The sequence below is a fragment of the Macaca nemestrina genome, chromosome 8 (assembly GCF_043159975.1).
Source record: "Macaca nemestrina isolate mMacNem1 chromosome 8, mMacNem.hap1, whole genome shotgun sequence".
NCBI lineage: Eukaryota > Metazoa > Chordata > Mammalia > Primates > Cercopithecidae > Macaca > Macaca nemestrina.
Genome location: NC_092132.1, coordinates 128,252,970 through 128,274,461, shown reverse-complemented (window position 1 = coordinate 128,274,461; position 21,492 = coordinate 128,252,970). Strand labels below are relative to the sequence as shown.

General features: G+C 43.7%; 2 long non-coding RNA genes across 3 annotated transcripts in view; both read left to right on the top strand.

Moving 5' to 3' along the window:
• Positions 1-60: 60 nt before the first annotated feature.
• LOC105482033 (uncharacterized) overlaps positions 61-21,492 on the top strand; it is a 56,228-nt gene continuing 34,796 nt past the window's right edge. For both annotated transcript variants that reach the window (XR_987352.2, XR_011606555.1), the window contains exons 1-2: positions 61-102; positions 13,516-13,574. This is a non-coding gene — a long non-coding RNA (uncharacterized lncRNA). The remainder of the gene's footprint in view (positions 103-13,515; positions 13,575-21,492) is intronic.
• LOC139355694 (uncharacterized) lies at positions 871-2,421 on the top strand. Its single transcript, XR_011606556.1, has 3 exons — positions 871-954; positions 1,768-2,022; positions 2,120-2,421. It is a non-coding gene; the product is annotated as an uncharacterized lncRNA (long non-coding RNA).

The following is a 21,492-nucleotide window of genomic DNA, read 5'->3' as shown; positions in this document are numbered from 1 at the left end:
GCAGCTATTTTTAAAAAATGATGTCATAGAGCCTAGAATGCTACATTGTTCTGAGTTCAGAAAACACTCAATGGACGCTTTAGTTGTTGCTGTTGGTGGAGGGTAAGTGAACGCAGTGAACGCTGAGTAACCCCCCTACCCCACACACACCCCTCGTCTTTTCTACTCATTTTCAGAACTGTTATTTGACTCCTCAGGAAACTTGTTTATATTTCTCATAAATAATATATGTTTTTATATAGTGCATATACACATAAGTATCGTTTTCATTCTTTAAAGACATTCACAATTCCTTATTTAGTTTTTGAAACAGGGTCTTGCTCTGACACCCAGGCTGGAGTGCAGTGGTGCCCGATCACACCCGATCACGCCCGATCATGGCTCACTGCAGCCTCCACCTCCCAGCTCAAGCAATCCACCTCAGCCTCCTAAGTAGCTGAAACTACAGGCTTGTACCACCGTGCTGGGCTAATTTTTAAATTTTTTTGTAGAGATGGAGACTCCCAATGTTGCGCAGGCTGGTCTTGAAATCCTGGAGTCAAATGATCCTCCCACCTCAGCCTCCCAAAGCGCTAGAACTATAGGTGTGAGCCACTATGCCCAGCCTAGATTTCCAGTTTTTGTAAACTCCAATTCAGAATATTCCTGTTATGTAAGCCTTTTTTTTTTTTTTTTTTTTTTTTTTTGAGACAGGGTCTCACTTTGTCTCCCAGGCTGGAGCGCAGTGACACGATCACAGCTCACTGCAGCTTCAGCCTTCCAGGCTGAAGCAATCCTTCCACCTCAGCCCTGGTACTGCAGGTGTATACCACCACACCCAGCTAATTTTTGTATTTTTTGTAATTTTTGTATTTTTTGCCCAGGCTGGTCTCAAACTCCTGAGTTCAAGCAATCCACCTGGCTCAGCCTCCCAAAGTGCTGAGATTACAGGAATGAGCCACCGTGCCCAGCTATGTAAGCATTAATCTGTACACTTAAGAAACGTTTACTTATTCTACAAACCCTGAATAAATCCCAAACACTGAGTTATTTTTTATAGGATACTCTCAGATGTAGAGAATGTGGTTTGTGTGTGTGTTTGTTTGTTTGTTTTGAGACAGGGTGTTGCTCTGTCACCCAGGCTGGAACGCAGTGATGCAATCATGGCTTATGGCAGCCTCAATCTCCCAGGCTCAAGGAATTCTCCCACCTCAGCCTCCCAAGTAGCTGCGACTGCAACATGTCACCACACTCAGCTAAGGTTTCATTTTTAACAAAAAGAAATGAAACGAACCTCCCCAACAATAACCAAAAAAACAGACATCAACCATGTAGCAACAAATATTTACTATCTCCCTGTACTAGATTAGAAAGTTGCCTTTAGAAGCCTGTTATCTAACTATATCCTTTCAAACAATATGAAGAATTAATCAGACTTCTGCAAGAATAATATTTTATAAGAGAAAAATCTCAGTATGTTGAATGCCTGTGACCCAGATCCCATGTTTAACATGCAGGGCTGCTGTGTTTGTGTGACTCCAGTAATGTGTGCATTATAGGCATGAACGGCTGAGAAATTGAATTAGTGTTTGTGACGGCGACTGGAGGGATATCCCAGAAACCTCAGAAGCCGTCAGTTAGCCCTGCCTGAATCCTCTTCAGTGTGCCTCAGGTTTAATTTCACACACACACATACCCTCCTCCACTCCCTTTCTTCCAAAACCTTTGCCATATCTTGCGGCATCCCCACTCCACGGTAACTGTACTTTCCTATATTTGCATTTTCAGCCTCCTGCTTGAGTGGATTCGCAGCTCATGGCTTTAGGTTAAACCTCACTGTCTCCTGAGTCTCTCAAGTGTGGCCACTCATCCTGCCACACCACAAAGCCCTGGAATCTGGAGAGGGACAGAAGCCCCTTCGTGAGCTTGTATTGCTTTCAAATTAATAGGGGCAGGAGGCAAAGAAATCCTAGGAAGATAGGGGTGGGTCCCCAGTGAAACTCCACCTTCAAGCCAAAAACAGCCTAAAACCCACAGACCAGAGTGAGAACTTCTATTCTTGTTTGCCTGCTCTCTCCTGATTGGTTCTTTCTGAATAATGCCTTTTAACCAATTAAATGACCCCACCTCCACCTTACAGTTCCTATAAAAATCCCAGACTCAGTCAGTAGAGGGGAGACAGGGAGACGGCCTGACTTCAGGGAAGAGACCTCCTGACTTCGGGGAAAGATGACCTGCCCTTCCCATTCCCTCTCCAGTTCCCCTCTCTACTGAGAGCTGTTCCGTTGCTCAATAAAATTCTCCGCCCTCACCATCCTTTAATTGCCAAGCATGACCTCATTCTTCTTGGATGCTAGAAAAGAGCTCAGGACCCACCGAGTGTGGGCACCCAGAAAGACTGTCACACTGGCCCTTTGCCCTCGCTGGCAGAGGGCAGCTGCCTCACACAATGGGGCCAGGGACTGACTGAGCTGCTAACACACCACCGTCCATCTGGCCATGGATGACAGAACTAAGAGAGCTAATTAGCACACTAACACTCCCTCTGGGGCTTTCAGGTGGCAGGTACCCCTGCCTGGGCACTGCCACGTTCCTCTTGAGGTAACACGCCTGGTCTGGCCACAGGCCCTGCATGGAGCTTGCTCCTATGGTGGGCTGGATCCCACACTCGCTCACTGACGTGTTCCCTCCTGCAAGGGCCTGAGCATAGCGGGCCGAGTAGGTGGGGTGCCCCTGCTGGGAGTCTGGTAGAGAATAATCCTGCATCAAAACCATTACTCCCTCACTTTTATGTGAAGGCTCCTACTCATGCCATCTGACCCTACTCAGTGATGCCATCCACCTGCATGCCTGTCACTCCTCCTCATCAAAGACCTCGTCCATGGCTCATGGTCTCTCTTTGAGCTGAGTTCTGCTTTGGTTTGGGTAACTTTACTCTAATTCCGACAAGCTGCCCAATATTTCAACTTCCTGAATTTTGCAGCTCCAGCATCCTCTCTTCCAAGCCACTTCTGACATTCATTGTTGTATGCCCACATCTGTTGAACCTCTGGTGTCTGGGATTCAAACATTCTACCATCCATGCTCATTCTCTCATTTTTCAGTGCCTCTGTTGTTTTCTGTGGTGGCAATACTGATTGCCCCAAACCTCAGCAGCTTAAAACAACAATTTATGAACTCACACCGTTGCTGAGTCAGGACTCCAGGAGCGGCTTAGCTGAGTGGTTCTGGTTCAAGGCCCCTCGGGACGTTGCAGCCAAGATGCTTACCTATTTCCTCCATGGCGCACTTACACCCCTGGCAATGTAGAGTTGGTTGTTGGCAGGAGGCCTCAGTTCCTCACCACGTGGGCCTCTCCAGAGGGATTCTTGAGTGTCTTCAAGACATGGCAGCTAAGTCCCCCCAGAGCAAGTGATCCAAGAGACACCACACTGAAGCCAGAGTGCCTTTATAACCTGGTTTTTTTCTCCATGTTAGAATGGAAGCACCAAGTCCAGCCCATGCTCAAGGAGAGGGAATTAGGCTCCATCTTTTGAAGGGAGTGCCAAAGAATTTGTGAACATAATTGAAGCTATCACAATCTAGAACCCATCTGGTCCATCAGTTCAACTACTCTTCCTTTCTTAGTCCCACTACACCTGTTCTCTGATTCACTGAGATTTTTGGATCCTCAAATTTTCTTATTTATTTATTTAAGATAGAATCTCACTCTGTCACCCACGCTGGAGTGCTGTGGCACGATCTTAGCTCACTGCAACCTCAGCCTCCTGGGTTCCAGTGACCCTCGTGCCTCAGTCTCCCAAGTAGCTGGGATTACAGAAAAGTGCCACCATGCCTGGCTAGTTTTTGTATTTTTACTAGAGATGGGGTTTCACTATGTTGCGCAGGCTGGTCTCGAACTCCTGGCCTCAAGTGATTCGCCTGCCTCAGCCTCCCAAAGTGCTGGGATTACAGGCATAAGCCACTGCGCCCAATCAAAATTTCTAATTTCTATGGGTAGCTGGGTGCAGTGGCTCACATCTGTAACCCTAGCACTTTGGGAGGCCAAGGCGGGTAGATAACCTGAGGTCAGGAGTTCGAGACCAGCCTGGCCAACATGGCAAAACCCCGTCTCTACTAAAAATACAAATATTAGCTGGGCATGGTGGTGGGTGCCTGTAATCCCAGCTACTCAGGAGGTTAAGGGAAGAGAATCACTTAAACCCAGAAGGCGGAGGTTGCAGTGAGCCAAGATCATGCCACTTCACTCCAGCCTGGACGAAAGAGTGAAACTCCACCTCAAAAATAATAATAATAATTTCTATGGGCGCTTTCCATTTTTATTTCCCTTCTGCATACAATTGAGACCTCATCTGGTCATCAGTTCAGCTACTCTCTTGCCAGTATCCTCACTCTTTTACTCACTCTTTTGTCATCCTTGTATAGCCTCCATTGTTGGGGGTGGGCTTTGGTTCCATCCAACTGTCCATCCGGCCTCCATCACCCAGACAGGGAGTGCTGATGAAGAGGATCACACCCAGGGTCTGCTGAACAGTGTCCACAGCCTCCAGTTCAGTGGGCCCTCAACACAGCACAGCCTCCTTCTATTTCCAAATCAGCAGTCTCCGCCATGATCGTTTTGAGCATTGCCCATTTTCCCCCAGTCTCCTTCAACACCGTGACCGCATTCACCCTCGGTTCCTTACTTCTCAGACCTCAGAGAGTACCCCTCATCCTCCTAAGCCTGCATCTAAAACCTTCGCAAGCGTCCTACTCCTCACTCTTCCTCTTTGCTCACAGAGGAAGCAATGAAGAGGTGCTGTGGCAGGCCAGGTCTCACGAACGCAGGCCTCCATAACAACTGTTTCAGCACTGACTGACTGGGTAAGTTAAATATTAAAAGCTGAGAGAGCCAGTGCCCTCATGCAAAGGCTGGGATGTAACAAAATCCACCAAGAGCTTTGCCTAGGCTTTTCCTGGGCCTTGAAGCATGATAAGATAATGAAGGAATTCCTAACAGGACCCGTTTAGGATTTAAAACGTTTTATTGGGGATCTGAAGAAACTCCCCAGGCCTCCACAAACAAGTTTATTTGGGTTCTGAAAGAACTCCCCTAACCTCCATAATTTAGCAGGAGACAAGATAAGGGTAATCACCCCAGCACGTGGACCCATTTAGAGTAAGTAAATTTACTGAGGTTCCAGAGGAAGGTGTTCAGGACTCAGACCTTAGTTATAGATGAATTAATCGCTTATGTCTTTAGATGAATGCACGCTTACATGTAGACATATAGCTTAGACGGGATATAACCTCTGGGAAACTTTGTAATTTTGAATTGGTCTGGCGATAATTTCCAGACCTTCTCCCTGTCACTGGCTACAGAAAGAAACTCCGTTATCTCCCAGTTCATCTGTATCTCATTATTGGGCCGTGAGAATAAGCAGCTCAACCCTCAGTTTGGTCGGGGAACAGTGCTTGGTGAAGACCCAGGCTCCTTGTGGCAGACACTTGAGGAATATGTGTTAACAAAAGAAAGAGCAATGAACCTGAACTCCAGGTCCTATCACTTTCCGACTCCCTCCGCCCACCACCTCAGAGACCTCACTGCATCTCTGGTCCTCTCTCTGCCATGTGGCTTCCCTCCTTACACTCGCTCTTTCCCACCAGCATTTAGACATGCTCAGGCCTCGTCCCTCTTAAAGAAAAAGCTTCTCCTTTGGTCCACATCCTCCTTAGGTTCACATGCTGTTGTTTCTCTTTATACTTGATATTTTTGAGAGCGTGGCAGGGAGGGCTACATTCACTCTCTCTGTTCCTTACCTAATTTTCTTTCTGGAACCCACTCAGCACTCCACCAAAATGGCTCTTGCCAAGGTCACTGCCGTGGTGCCAAAGCCATCTTCTTGCCTCGTCATCTTCAAGGTCCTTGCAGCATTGACACAGGAGGCCACACTGCCTGCACAGGTTCCTCCCCGGCAGTTTCTCTATCTTCACATTTTCCAACCGCTGCTCCTGGCAGGCTCCTTCCCCCTGGCCTGTGAATGCTGGGGTTTCCCTGGGTTTTGTCTGTTCCCCTCCTTCTTTTTTTTTTATTTTTTATTTTATTTTTTTGAGACGGAGTTTCGCTCTTGTTGTCCAGGCTGGAGTGCAATTGGCGCCATCTCAGCTCATCGCAACCTCTGCCTCCCGGGTTCAAGTGATTCTCCTGTCTCAGCTTCCCGGGTAGCTCAGATTACAGGCATATGCCACCACACCAGCTAATTTTGTATTTTTAGTAGAGACGGGGTTTCTCCGTGTTGGTCAGGCTGGTCTCCAACTCCCGACCTCAGGTGATCTGCCTACCTCGGCCTCCCAAAGTGCTGGGATTACAGGCGTGAGCCACTACGCCAGGCCCAGTTCCCCTCCTTCTTAACTTGCACAGTTCATTGACTCCCATGGCTTGTTGATAAATCACAAATCTATATTCCTAGTTTGTATTTCTTTCTTACTACCCACTAGACCTGTTGTCCTGGAGATCCCATAGGCCCCGAATACTCAATGAAGAGGCAATATAGTAAGTGATTAAAAGTAAGCGTTCTAGGCCAAATGGTTTGGTTCAAGTTTTTTGTTTGTTTGTTTTTAACAGTCTTACTCTGTTGCCCAGCTTGTGTGCAGTGGCCTCATTCTGGCTCACTGCAACCTCTGCCTTCTGGGTTCAAGCAATTCTCCTGCCTCAGCCTTCCGAGTAGCTAGGATTGCAGCTGCCCACCACCATGCCCAGCTAATTTTTGTATTTTTAGTAGCGATCCGGTTCCTCCATATTGGTCAGGCTGGTCTTGAACTCCTGACCTCAGGTAATCCACCTGCCTTGGCCTCCCAAAGTGCTGGGATTATGCACATGAGCCACCACACCCAGTCCCTGGTTCATGTCTTGGCTTATTATTAGTGATGGAGCTGAGATAAATTACTTAATCTCTGTGAACCTCCACCTCTTGATCTGTAAAATGAGGGATAATAAGAGATCCCATCTCATTAATTAACTGGGTAAATAAGTCAATTCATATAAAGTTATTGGCATGGCCTGTTACCGGCCTGCGATACTAGGGCTCAGTAAATGTGAGTTATTATTGTGAGAATGAAAGGAGACAGTGAGTGAACAGCACGTGGCCCATAGTGAGTGTCGAGAAAATATTGTTTGGTATCATTACATCCCAACTTGAGCTTCTTTCTCTGGACCTCTTTGTCTCACTCTGAAAAGCCTGCTCCACTCCAGTGTTCCTTCCCTCAGCAGATGGGGCCTTTATGCTCCCATTTTCCTACACACACACCTCCCCACTGATATCCAAGCAATCACCAGGTTCTAGCTGCTGGGCCATATTAATCCCTTGCCAAACAATCTATTTCTTTCCATCCCTGGTTCCAGCCTATAAGTGTCTTGTTAGGGACTGAATGTTTGTGTTAACACCTCAATTCACGTGTTAAAATCCTAACCCCCAATGTGATGGTATTCGTAGGTGGGGCTTTCGGATGGTAATTAAGTTATAGGAGTGGCCCCTTGATAATGGCATTAGTGAGTGCCCTTAAAAAAAGAGACCCCAGAGAGCTCCGCAGCTCTTTCAGCCACCTGAGGACACAGTAAGAAGACGGTGGTCTCTGAACCAGGAAGTGGGCCCTCACCAGATACCAAATCTGCTGGTGCCTTGATTTGGAGTTTCTCAGCCTCCAAAACTGCGAGAAACAGGAAGCTGGAGATGATTGCAACACCTCTTCCTTGCATTAGGGTAAAGCTTCCTCCTAGTCTCTCAGCCTCTAGTCTTGTCCCTGGCCAATCCATTCTTCACACTGCAGCAAGAATGACTGTCCAAAATGCATATCGAATCCAGTGATTTCCCTGAGGGCTTTGCTTTGCCCTCGGGCTGAAGTCCAATGATCTAATTGGATTGCAAAGCTTGTTAACCTATGAACTTTGCTTTCCTCTCCAGAGCCAACTCCCAACCTCATTTCACTTTGTTTCTAGATACTGCTTTCTCGAGCCTCTGTATCCAGTGTTTTCTCCTAGAACCTCCTCACCTCACCTCACCACCCGTGTCCTCCAGCTCGCTGCTTGGATGACACTGGCACTAGGAAGTTTATCTGATTGCCACCAAACTAGATTAGGTGGTTGCCTCCAATTTACTCTCCTAGAAACATGTGACTCTGCTGACAGTTATCACACTGTTTATAATTGCCTGTTTATTTTCCACCTTTAGACAATAAAAGTCACCAAGTAATGATTAAATGCATATATGGGCCACAAACGAACAGCTGCTCTTTATCCTAAGTGGCCTGTGACACGGTTAGTGACTCTTGCAACAACGTGGGTGGCCCTTTTCCAACCTCTCCCTAACAACATATGTGCAATGCCCCACCAGGCGTACAGGCAGGAAATCAGGAGAGCTGAGGTCAAGTTCTGTCTTTGCCATTTACTAGCTATGTGATCTTGGTAAAGCCACTTACACATTTTGAATATCAGTTTCCTCATCTAAAAAATGGGGGAAATATGGCTGGGCACAGTGGCTCATGCCTGTAATCCCAGTACTTTGGGAGCCCGAGGTGGTGGATTACTTGACATCAGGAGTTCACGACCAGCCTGGCTAACATGATGAAACCCTGTGTCTACTAAAAATACAAAATATATATATGTATCAGGTGTGGTGGTGTGTACCTGTAATCCCAGCTACTCAGGCGGCTGAGGCAGGAGAATCACTTGAACCCAGGAGACAGAGGTTGCAGTGAGCCGAGATCGTGCCACTTTACTCCAGCCTGGGTGACAGAGCGAGACTCTGTCTAAAAAAAAAAAAAAAAAAAAAAAAGAGGGAGGGAGTGAGGTGTGGAATAAGCTCCAATGTCTATGTAGCTTTGTAAACTGCAGATCACCACATGGTGCCAATTCCAACTCTTTCCTTTTTTGGGTTCTTGGCTTGTCCTCTTTTCTGCCTCAGACTCTCTCTTGCTTTCCTTTTCTTCCCCTCCCTCCTCGTCCTGCAGGGGACCCTAAGGCTTGGCTGATGGCCTCTCTCTCATGGTTCTCAGAACACCCAGGGAGAGAGGGTTACCATTCATTGAGGAGGAGCCCAGAATAGTCTAGAACTGGTCAGCCGGGACACAGAGTCTGAGCTAACACTGACTCCTGGAGTGTTGCTTTGTAATTTATTCACTGGAGGCCTGCTTACCCCATCCTTGAGATGCTCTGTGATTTGCACGTAGAATTCCCAGAGTGGCACCTTGCTTCTCAACCTAAACACTCAACATCACTATCATTCAGAGACCCCCTGCAGGAACTTTCCCCTATCTGAGTCAAATTTTTCTAATGTAGCATTTAAAATGAGAAAGGTAGAAATTTGAGGATTCCTTGTGGAGAGAGAAGAAACAAAGTGGTTTTAAACATTTCATGTGTGCTGGGAGTCTTACATATATTTATTTCATTTATTTTTGACAACTGTATAGGTGCATATTATTTTCTTCTTTTTATAGATGGGGAAACTAAGTTTAAATATATTATTTGCGTGAGAATACATAGCCGGTAAACGATGAACTCAAATCCAGTTTAGACTCCATACCTGAGGCTTTCCATAATAGAAAAAATGTTTTTAATTCATTTACTGTCAAATTTCCCCTTACCAGCAATTCAGAAATTACTTTCTCCCTCTTTCATTGCATATCCTAAGCCCATGTCAATTCTAAATAATCTGCCTATGCTATAGAAATATTCAACCTAAACTGTGGGTTAACTTAAGGCCATAGGGGACTCATGCCAAGAAGCTGGAAACTTGAGAATGGTATAAGCAGGTCACTAGCTCTCTGTGGTCACAGCTACTTCCTATAACTTCGCTATTCTTAGAAATAACAATATAAGGCTAAGACGCATGCTAGTGGCCAGGAGGGAGATGATGGGGTTAGAGAAGAAGAAGGAAGAAGGGGAAAGGCTTTCCAGTGTGGTCCAAAGCTGAGATGGTGGTCAGCAACTCATTCATCAATTACTGCATAACATACAACGCAGTTAACTAAATGGGGTGTCAAAGACCATAATGCATTAGAAATTCAGAAAAGGAGGGTCCAGTAGAAGACAGGATAACTGCAAAAGCCCTCAGCTAGCCAAGCACTATGGTATTTTTTGGTGGGTTCTTCACTCCTCTCTGGAGTAAAGTGCCTCGTTACGTACCTTTGCAGCCACTCTCACTGAGAGATGGAATTTATTTCCCTACCTCTTAAATCTTGTGACCTCCTTGACCAAGAGAAGGAAGCAGTTGTGGTTATGTGCCAGTGCTGAGCCTACACTTCAAGAGATCCATTCTTTTGGAGTCGTGCTGCTACCATGTGAATGAGCCAGGGCTAGCCTGCTGGATGAGGAAGAACACACAGCCCAGTTGCCCCCATTAACCCAGCCAATGGTGAGAATACTCTGCAGCTGATTGAAGGTGCATAAGAGAGACCAATGAGGAACAGAAGAACCAACGAGGCATAGTGGCTCACACCTGTAATCCCTACTACTCTGTAATCCCTACCTACTCTGTTCAAAAGTACTATTCAAAGGATTTGGGGTACATCGTTAAACAAAACAGAAAACAAATCCCTGCCCTCTTGAACTTTTGTTCCATTTGGAGACACAGAGAAAAAAGTAATAAATCTAATGAATAAATAAATGATATGGGTCAGGCGCAATGGCTCACACCTGTAATCCCAGCACTTTGGAACATCAAGGCAGGTGGATCACCTGAGGTCAGGAGCTTGAGAGCAACCTGGCCAACATGACGAAACCCCATCCCTACTGAAAAGACAAAAATTAGCCAGGTGTGGTGGCACACACCTGTAAGCCCAACTACTCGGGAGGTCAAGGCAGGAGAATTGCTTGAACCTGGGAGATGGAGGGTGCAGTGAGCTGAGATCGTGCCACTGCACTCCAGCCTGGGCAACAGAACAAGACTCTGTCTCAAATAAATAAATAAATAATACTGTGTGTTAGAAAGTTTCAAGTGCTGTGGAATAACTAGAACTGAGTGAGGGAGTAAGAAACATGGAATGGACTATGAATATCAGTTTTAAATAGGGTACTCAAGGTAGGCACTTTGAGAGGCCAAGGCGGGAAGACTGCTTGAGCCCAGGAGTTTAAGGCCAGCCTGGGCAACATAATGAGACCGATCTCATCTCATATATATATGAAAATATATATATTATTATGTATGAGATAATATATAATATATATAAGATAATATATATTATCTTATACACAATATATATCTTATACTATATATAAGATATATTTTATATAATATATTAAATATATATTATATATTATAGCTATATATAATATATATTATAGATATATTATATATTATAGATATATATAATATATATTATAGATATATTATATATTATAGATATATATAATATATATTATAGATATATTTTATATATTAAAAAAACAGAAGAACCATTCACTGGGCCCAGCATAAATTTCTGATAAGCCAATTGAGAAATGAATAAATGGCGGTAATTTTAAGCCTCTAACTTTTGGTGTGGTTATTACACAGCAACAGCTAATAGATATAAGCACTTTAAAGCCTCAATATGAGCCTGTTTCCTCATGTGTAAAACTGAGGTAATAATTTTTTCCCCACAGGCATTTGGGGCCACTAAGCTAATAGGAGACCTGCAATAAATGTTGCATCAGAATAAGCACAAAACCCTACAAACAAAAATTACTAATTCATTCTGAGAATATCCCTCATTTTCCCCACTTCTCATCTAAGGAAAGCACAGCTCTCCTGCTTTCCAGCCAGGCGGGTCCTCGGATATTCTACTGGGGTTGTGTGAAGTAAATTCAGTATTCCCAATCACCAGATCTAGTCAGTTCAGTAGCAGGCAGATTCTGTAGGATTGAACAGTTCGATGTGCATGCCCAAGTGAGTTTTAAGGATGACAGGTTGATTTTTGCTTCTTGAGCACGATTTAAATTGATGAGATCTCAGTGAATTCTTTCTCCCAATCCTGGTGCAGGGGGGTGGCGGGGGGAGGGAGGGTGTTCAGATAATGCTTTAATCACATTGTGAATAAAAACTGTTTGCCAAGCTCTCTGATACTGAGAAGGCACTGGATTTTCCCAGCTGAAGAATTGTGGGCTTGTTCAGTGAGAGCCCTTTCAGAAACTAAGGAAACTGTCTGTTCCCACTTTAGTTGTCAACAGCTCCTCTCTAACCTCTCAAAAGCAATCAATCAACAAATATTTGTTTAGATCTGAACTAACTGCACCATCCTAGGTGCTTGGTAAAAAATGAGAAAGTAGAAGCCATAGTATCTCATTCACTCATTCATTCATTCATTCATTCATTCATTCAACAAATACTCATTGAGCACCTATTCTATTCAAAAATACTGTTCAGGCTGGGCATGGTGGCTCATGCCTGTAATCCCAGCACTTTGGGAGGTGGAGGTGGGTGGATCACCTGAGCTCAGGAGTTCGAGACCAGCCTGGGTCATAGGGTAAAACCTGTCTTTACTAAAAACACAAAAAATTAGCCAGGCATGGTGTCGTGCACCTGTAGTCCCAGCTACTCAGGAGGCTGAGGCAGGAGAATCACTTGAACCCGGGAGGCAGAGGTTGCAGTTAGCTGAGATCACGCCACTGCACTCCAGCCTGGGCAACAGAGCCAGACTCCATCTCAAAAAAAAAGCACTGTTCAAAGCATTTGTGGTACATCATTAAACAAAACAAAAAACAAATCCCTGTCCTCTTGAACTTTCATTCCATTTGGAGATGCAGATTTTAAAAAGTAATAAATGTAATGAATAAATAAATGATACCATATGGTAGAAAGTTTTAAGTGGTGTGAAATAACTAGAACTGAGTGAAGGAATAAGGAATGTGGAGTGGATGATGAATATCAGTTTTAAATAGGGTACTCAGGATAGGAATTTTGCCAACCTCAGCTGGGAAGACCATACAGCTCACACGGAGTCAATGGTAGCAACTGGGGTGGAGAGAGCAGCTGTGAGTTCAGAAGATGAAGAAAGCCAAGAGAATCTGTGAGGCACACAATATGTATCTTTAAGACACCACTGGGGCACTGGGGACAGCTCGTACAGGTTCACTAGAGCCAATTAGGCACAATCCTTCTAAACTCGGGGTTCAGTATTGTTGTATTGGTAGCTTGCAACCAATCATGTTAGTTGCTTGTTGGGAGGATTTACACCATGAAAATTGGAAAACCCTACAAATCAGGGCTTCCTTTTTTTTTTTTTTTTTAAATAAGAGTTCACTGTTTAAACATTTCATAGCATACCACTAATTTGACCCCACCTCCAACTATACCCTAGGAGGGTGATATGGTTTGGCTGTGTCCCCACCTAAATCTCAACTTGAATTTTATCTCCCAGAATTCCCACATGTTGTGGGAGGGTCCCAGGGGAAGGTAATTGAATCATAGGGTCTGGTCTTTCCTGTGCCATTATTGTGATAACGAATAAGTCTCATGAGATCTGATGAGTTTATCAGGGGTTTCTGCTTATGTTTCTTCCTCATTTTTCTCTTGCCACCACCAGTTAAGAAGTGCCTTTCACCTCTGGCCATGATTCTGAGGCCTCCTCAACCATGTGGAACTGTAAGTCCAGTTAAACCTCTTTTTCTTCCCAGTCTTGGGTATGTCTTTACCAGCAGCATGAAAATGGACTAATACAGAGGTCTACAAATTTATGTCCTTTAGTAAAATGCATAGAGGGCACACAAAAAGGGAGACCACCAGGGCTAAGTTTCAGGGGAAGGTTTTTGGGAAGAGGGTCTCTCAAAGAAGCGGCCAGGCTAATCTGTATAATGGAAGAGAAAGATAAAACAGAATGGGTAGAAAGGGATGATTCCACGGGAAAGGCACGGAGGTTGGGCTGACATGGTGTGATAGAGAATCTCCACCAAGAAAACACCCAACTGCTGTGGGTTCCAAGATGGCCAAATAGGAACAGCTCCAGTCTACAGCTCCCAGTGCGAGCAATGCAGAAGACGGGTGATGTCTGCATTTCCAACTGAGGTACCAGGTTGATCTCACTGGGGCTTGTCGGACAGTGGGTGCAGGACAGCAGGTGCAGCCCACAGACCATGAGCCGAAGAGGGTGAGGCATTGCCTCACCTGGGAAGTGCAAGGAGTCAGAGAATTCCCTTTCCTAGCCAAGGGAAGCCATGACAGACGGCACCTGGAAAATTGGGTCACTCCCACCCTAATACTGCGTTTTTCCAGTGGTCTTAGCAAATGGCACCCCAGGAGATTATATCCCGCACCTGGCTCAGAGGGTCCCACACCCACAGAGCCTTACTCACTGCAAGCACAGCAGTCTGAGATCAAACTGCAAGGTGGCAGCAAGGCTGGGGGAGGGGCACCCGCCATTGCTGAGGCTTGAGTAGGTAAACAAAGCAGCCTGGAAGCTCGAACTGGGTGGAACCCACAACAGGTCAAGGAGGCCTGCCTACCTCTGTAGGCTCCACCTCTGGGGGCAGGGCATAGCTGAACAAAAGGCAGCAGAAACTTCTGCAGACTTAAACGTCCCTGTCTGACAGCTTTGAAGAGAGTAGTGGTTCTCCCAGCACAGAGTTTGAGATCTGAGAATGGACAGACTGCCTCCTCAGGTAGGTCCCTGACCCCCGAGTAGCCTAACTGGGAGGCACTTCCCAGTAGGGGCCAACTGACACCTCATACAGCCAGGTGCCCCTCTGAGATGAAGCTTCCAGAGGAATGATCACACAGCAACATTTGCCATTCTGCAATATTTGTGGTTCTGCAGCCTCAGCTGTTGATATCCAGGCAAACAGGATCTGGAGTGGACCTCCAGCAAACTCCAACAGACCTGCAGCTGAGGGTCCTGACTGTTAGAAGGAAAACTAAAAAACAGAAAGGACATCCACACCAAAACCCCATCTGTATGTCACCATTATCAAAGACCAAAGGTAGATAAAACCACAAAGATGGGGAGAAACCAGAGCAGAAAAGCTGAAAATTCTAAAAATCGGAACGCCTCTTCTCCTCCAAAGGAACGCAGCTCCTTGCCAGCAACGGAAAAAAGCTGGACAGAGAAAGACTTTGACAAGTTGAGAGAAGAAGGCTTCAGAAGATCAGTAATAACAAACTTCTCCGAGCTAAAGGAGGATTTTCAAACCAATCACAAAGAAGCTAAAAACCTTAAAAAAAAAGATTGGACAAACGGCTAACTAGAATAAACAGCATAGATAAGACCTTGAATGACCTGATGGAGCTGAAAACCATGGCAAGAGAACTACATGATGCATGCACAAGGTTCAGTAGCCAATTCGACCAACTGGAAGAAAGGGTATCAGTGATTGAAGATCAAATGAATGAAATGAAGTGAGAAGAGAGGTTTAGAGAAAAAAGAGTAAAAAGAAATGAACAAAGCCTCCAAAAAATATGGGACTATGTGAAAAGACCAAATCTACATCTGATTGGTGTACCTGAAAGTGACAGGGAGAATGGAACCAAGTTGGAAAACACTCTTCAGGATATAATCCAGGAGAACTTCTCCAACCTAGCAAGGCAGGCCAACATTCAAATTCAGGAAATACAGAGAATGCCACAAAGATACTCCTCAAGAAGAGCAGCTCCAAGACACATAATTGTCAGATTCACCAAAGTTGAAATAAAGGAAAAAATGTTAAGGGCAGCCAGAGAGAAAGGTCGGGTTACCCACAAAGGGGAGCCCATCAGACTAACAGCAGATCTCTCGGCAGAAACTCTACAAGCCAGAAGAGAGTGGGGGCCAATATTCAACATTCTTAAAGAAAAGAATTTTCAACCCAGAATTTCATATCCAGCCAAACTAATCTTCATACGTGGAGGAGAAATAAAATCCTTTACAGACAAGCAAATGCTGAGAGATTTTGTTGCCACCAGGCCTGCCTTACAAGAGCTCCTGAAGGAAGCACTAAACATGGAAAGGAACAACCAGTACCAGCCACTGCAAAAACACGCCAAATTGTAACGACCATCAATGCTAGGAAGAAACTAATGAGCAAAATAACCAGCTAACATCATAATGACAGGATCAAATTCACACATAACAATATTAACCTTAAGTGTAAGTGGGCTAAATGCTCCAATTAAAAGACACTGACTGGATAAAGAGTCAAGACCCATCAGTGTGCTGTATTCAGGAGACTCATCTCATGTGCAGAGATACACATAGAATCAAAATTAAGGGAGGGAGGAAGATCTACCAAGCAAATGGAGAATAAAAAAAAAGCAGGGGCTGCAATCCTAGTCTCTGATAAAACAGACTTTAAACCAACAAAGATCAGAAGAGACAAAGAAGGCCATTATATAATGGTAAAGGGATCAATTCAACAAGAAGAGCTAACTATCCTAAATACATATGCACCCAATACAGGAGCACCCAGATTCATAAAGCAAGTCCTTAGAGACCTACAAAGAGACTTAGACTCCCACACAATAATAATGGGAGATTTTAACACCCTACTGTCAACATTAGACAGATCCATGAGACAGAAAGTTAACAAAGATATCCAGGAACTGAACTCAGCTCTGCACCAAGTGGACCTAATAGACATCTACAGAACTCTCTACCCCAAATCAACAGAAGATACATTCTTCTCAGCACCACATCACACTTATTCCAAAATTGACCACATAGTTGGAAGTAAAGCACTCCTCAGCAAATGTAAAAGAACAGAAATTGTAACAAACTGTCTCTCAGACCACAGTGCTATCAAACTAGAACTCAGGATTAAGAAACTCACTCAACTGTTCAACTACATGGAAGTTTCCTGCTGGAACTACATGTTGTTCCTACATGGAACAACCTGCTTCTGAATGACTACTGGGTACATAATGAAATGAAGGCAGAAATAAAGATGTTCTTTGAAACCAATAAGAACAAAGATACAACATACCAGAATCTCTGGGACACATTTAAAGCAGCGTGTAGAGGGAAATTTATAGCACTAAATAAATGCCCACAAGAGAAAGCAGGAAAGATCTAAAATTGACACCCTAACATCACAATTAAAAGAACTAGAGAAGCAAGAGCGAACACATTCAAAAGCTAGCAGAAGGCAATAAATAACTAAGATCAGAGCAGAACTGAAGGAGATAGAGACACAAAAAACCCTTCAAAAAAATCAATGGATCCAGGAGGTGGTTTTTTGAAAAGATCAGCAAAATTGATAGACTGCTAGCAGGACTAATAGAGAAGAAAAGAGAGAAGAATAAAATAGACACAATAAAAAAATGATAAAGGGGATATCACCACTGATCCCACAGAGGTACAAACTACCATCAGAGAATACTATAAACACCTTTACACAAATAAACTAGAAAATCTAGAAGAAATGGATAAATTCCTGGACACATACACCTTCCCAAGACTAAACCAGGAAGAAGCTGAATCCCTGAATAGACCAATATCAGGTTCTGAAATTGAGGCAATAATTAATAGCCTACCAACCAACCAAAGTCCAGGACCAGACAGATTCACAGCTGAATTCTACCAGAGGTACAAAGAGAAGCTGGTACCATTCCTTCTGAAACTATTCCAATCAATAGAAAAAGAGGGAATCCTCCCTAATTCATTTTATGAGGACAGCATCATCCTGATACCAAAGCCTGGAAGAGACACAACAAAAAAAGAGAATTTTAGACCAATATCCCTGATGAACATCAGTACAAAAATCCTCAGTAAAATACTGGCAAACCGAATCCAGCAGTACATCAAAAAGCTTATCCACCATGATCAACTTGGCTTCATTCCTGGGATGCAAGGCTGGTTCAACATATGCAAATCAATAAATGTAATACATCATATAAACAGAACTAAAGACAAAAACCACAATTATCTCAATAGATGCAGAAAAGGCCTTCAACAAAATTCAACAGCCTTCATGCTAAAAACTCTCAATAAATTAAGTACTGATGGGACGTATCTCAAAATAATAAGAGCTATTTATGACAAACCCACAGCCAGTATCATACTTAATGGGCAAAAACTGGAAGCATTCCTTTTGAAAACTGGCACAAGACAAGGATGCCCTCTCTCACCACTCCTATTCAACATAGTGTTATAAGTTCTGGCCAGGGCAATCAGGGAGGAGAAAGAAATAAATGGTATTCAATTAGGAAAAGAGGAAGTCAAATTGTCCCTGTTTGCATATGACATGATTGTATATTTAGAAAACTCCATCATCTCAGCCCAAAATCTCCTTAAGCTGATAAGAAACTTCAGCAAAGCCTCAGGATACAAAATCAATGTGCAAAAATCACAAGCATTCCCATACTCCAACAACAGACAAACAGAGAGCCAAATCATGAGTGAACTCCCATTCACAATTGCTTTAAAGAGAATAAAATATCTAGGAATCCAATTTACAAGGGATGTGAAGGACCTCTTCAAGGAGAACTACAAACCACTGCTCAACGAAATAAAATATGACACAAACAAATGGAAGAACAGTCCATGCTCATGGATAGGAAGAATCAATATTGTGAAAATGGCCATACTGCCCAAGGTAATTTATAGATTCAATGTCATCCCCATCAAGTTACCAATGACTTTCTTCACAGAATTGGAAAAAACTACTTTAAAGTTCATATGGAACCAAAAAAAGCCTGCATTGCCAAAACAATCCTAAGCCAAAAGAACAAAAGTGGAAGCATCACACTACCTGACTTCAAACTATACTACAAGGCTACAGTAACCAAAACAGCATGGTACAGGTACCAAATCAGAGATATAGACCAATGGAACAGAACAGAGTCCTCAGAAATAATACAACACATCTACAACCATCTGATCTTTGAGAAACCTGGCAAAAACAAGAAATGGGGAAAGGATTCCCTATTTAATAAATGGTGCTGGGAAAACTGGCTAGACATCTGTAGAAAGCTGAAACTGGATCCCTTCCTTACACCTTATACAAAAATTAATTCAAGATGGATTAAAGACTTAAATGTCAGACCTAAAAACATAAAAACCCTAGAAGAAAACCTAGGCAATATCATTCAGGACATAGGCATGGGCAAGGACTTCATGTCTAAAACACCAAAAGCAATGGCAACAAAAGCCAAAATTGACAAATGGGATCTAATTAAACTAAAGAGCTTCCGCACAGCAAAAGAAACTACCATCAGAGTGAACAGGCAACCTACAGAATGGGAGAAGATGTTTGCAATCTACCCATCTGACAAGGGGCTAATATCCAGAATCTACAAAGAACTTAAACAAATTTACAAGAAAAAAAATCGAACAACCCCATCAAAAAGTGGGTGAGGGATATGAACAGACACTTCTCAAAAGGAGACATTTATGCAGCCAACAGACACGTGAAAAAATGCTCATCATCACTGGCCATCAGAGAAATGCAAATCAAAACCACAAGGAGATACCATCGCATGTCAGTTAGAATGACAATCATTAAAAAGTCAGGAAACAGGTGCTGGAGAGGATGTGGAGAAATAGGAACACTTTTACACTGCTGTTGGGACTGTAAACTAGTTCAACCATTGTGGAAGACAGTGTGGTGATTCCTCAAGGATCTAGAACTAGGAATACCATTTGACCCAGCCATCCCATTACTGGGTATAAATCCAAAGGATTATAAAGCATGCTGCTATAAAGACATGCACATGTATGTTTATTGCAGCACTATTCACAATAGCAAAGACTTGGAACCAACCCAAATGTTCATCAATGATAGACTGGATTAAGAAAATGTGGCACATATACACCATGGAATACTATGCAGTCATAAAAAGGGATGAGTTCATGTCCTTTGTAGGGACATGGATGAAGCTGGAAACCATCATTCTGAGCAAACTATTGCAAGGACAGAAAACCAAACACTGAATGTTCTCACTCATAGGTGGGAATTGAACAATGAGAACACTTGGATATAGGGTGGGGAACACCACACACCAGGGCCTGTCGTGGGGTGGGGGGAGGGGAGAGATATAGCATTAGGAGATATACCTAACGTAAATGATGAGTTAATGGGTGCAGCACAACAACAAGGCACATGTATACGTATGTAACAAACCTGCACATTGTACCCATGTACCCTAGAACTTAAAGTATAATAATAATAAAAAAAGAAACTCAAAAAAAAAAATAGAAAAAAAGGAAACACCCAACTGACACTGAATTCAGCTTCTCACCAAGTGGGATGGGATGCTTTCCAAAATTGAACTAAAAATTACCTCGTCTTTCACGCCCCCACCAAAGTCATTCCTAGCTCTCTGAAAGCTTTGCAAACCTTGATGAACACAGTCCACATGTATCTTCAGGAATAGAATGTGGGCTCAGCATCTGTTTGGAGTTCTCTGAATTTTTCTCCATGGAAACATGAGCTGGTAAATAGACACTAAAACGCTGAATGTCTGGGTTCTTTCCCCCTCTCTGGAACTGTTTTGCTCGGTAACATCGGGCAAGTTGTCTCAATGCTGAATTTCCCCACTTGAAAATGATCAATTTACACTCTTCGCTCCTTGTTAAAGATGAACAATATCATCTTTGGGAAATATTTTAAGCTCTTCAAAGAAAGACATAAACACTTATATGTGTATGAGAAATAGAATAACATTATTGTTATTACAAATAAAAATACAGATAACCTCCAAAGGCTGAAAAAGGAGAGCGAGTTCTGTTAACTCCTTCTGTTGTCAGGGAAGCCTCCTCCTCCAGATCATAAATTTACCAAAGCAATTCCCTTCCCTGGCTGTGGTATACCAGCCTCCAATCACTGGTTCAGAGTATCAGGCTAACCAGTCATAGGAATGTGGGCGTGAAGGCAATACCCTGCTCAGATGCCATGGTTGGGCATGCCATTTATCCTCTCTCCTCCGAAGCACTGCTCTTCCTCTGTGGCACTCCAGCCCTGATGAGGCCACCAATTTGCTTTCTCTCACTTGTACCATGCCTCCAGCACAACTTGGCATACGTGTAGCTCTTTAAATGATTATTATTATTATTTTAGAGATGGGGTCTTGCTGTCTCACCCAGGCTGGAGTATAGTGGCACAATCAGCTCACTGCAGCCTCAAACACCTGGGTTCCAGCAATCCTCCCACCTCACCCTCCTGAGTATCTTGGACTATAAACACACTATAACACCTGGCTAATTTTTTTTTAATGTTGAATAGATGGGATCTCATTATGTTGCTCAGGCTGGTCTCAAAACTCCTAACCTCACGTGATCCTCCCTTCTCGGCCTCCCAAAGTGTTGGGATTACAGGCATGAGCTACCATGCCTGGCACTAAATTCTTGATCACCAACATCAAATGGGCATCAAGACCACTTAACACTGTTTCTGTGCTTTTCTAATGGAACTTTTATTCTCTTCACCACAAAAGTGGTCTCTTACCTTCTCTAAATCTCCCTCTACCCTCAGATAATAATCTTACCTTACTCCTATTTTATAACGTAGAGCCCACCGGACCAAAATGGCCTCACTTTCCTACCACTAAATCCATAGACCTACCTGCCACTATACCCATCTCTTTCCACTCCTCTTGC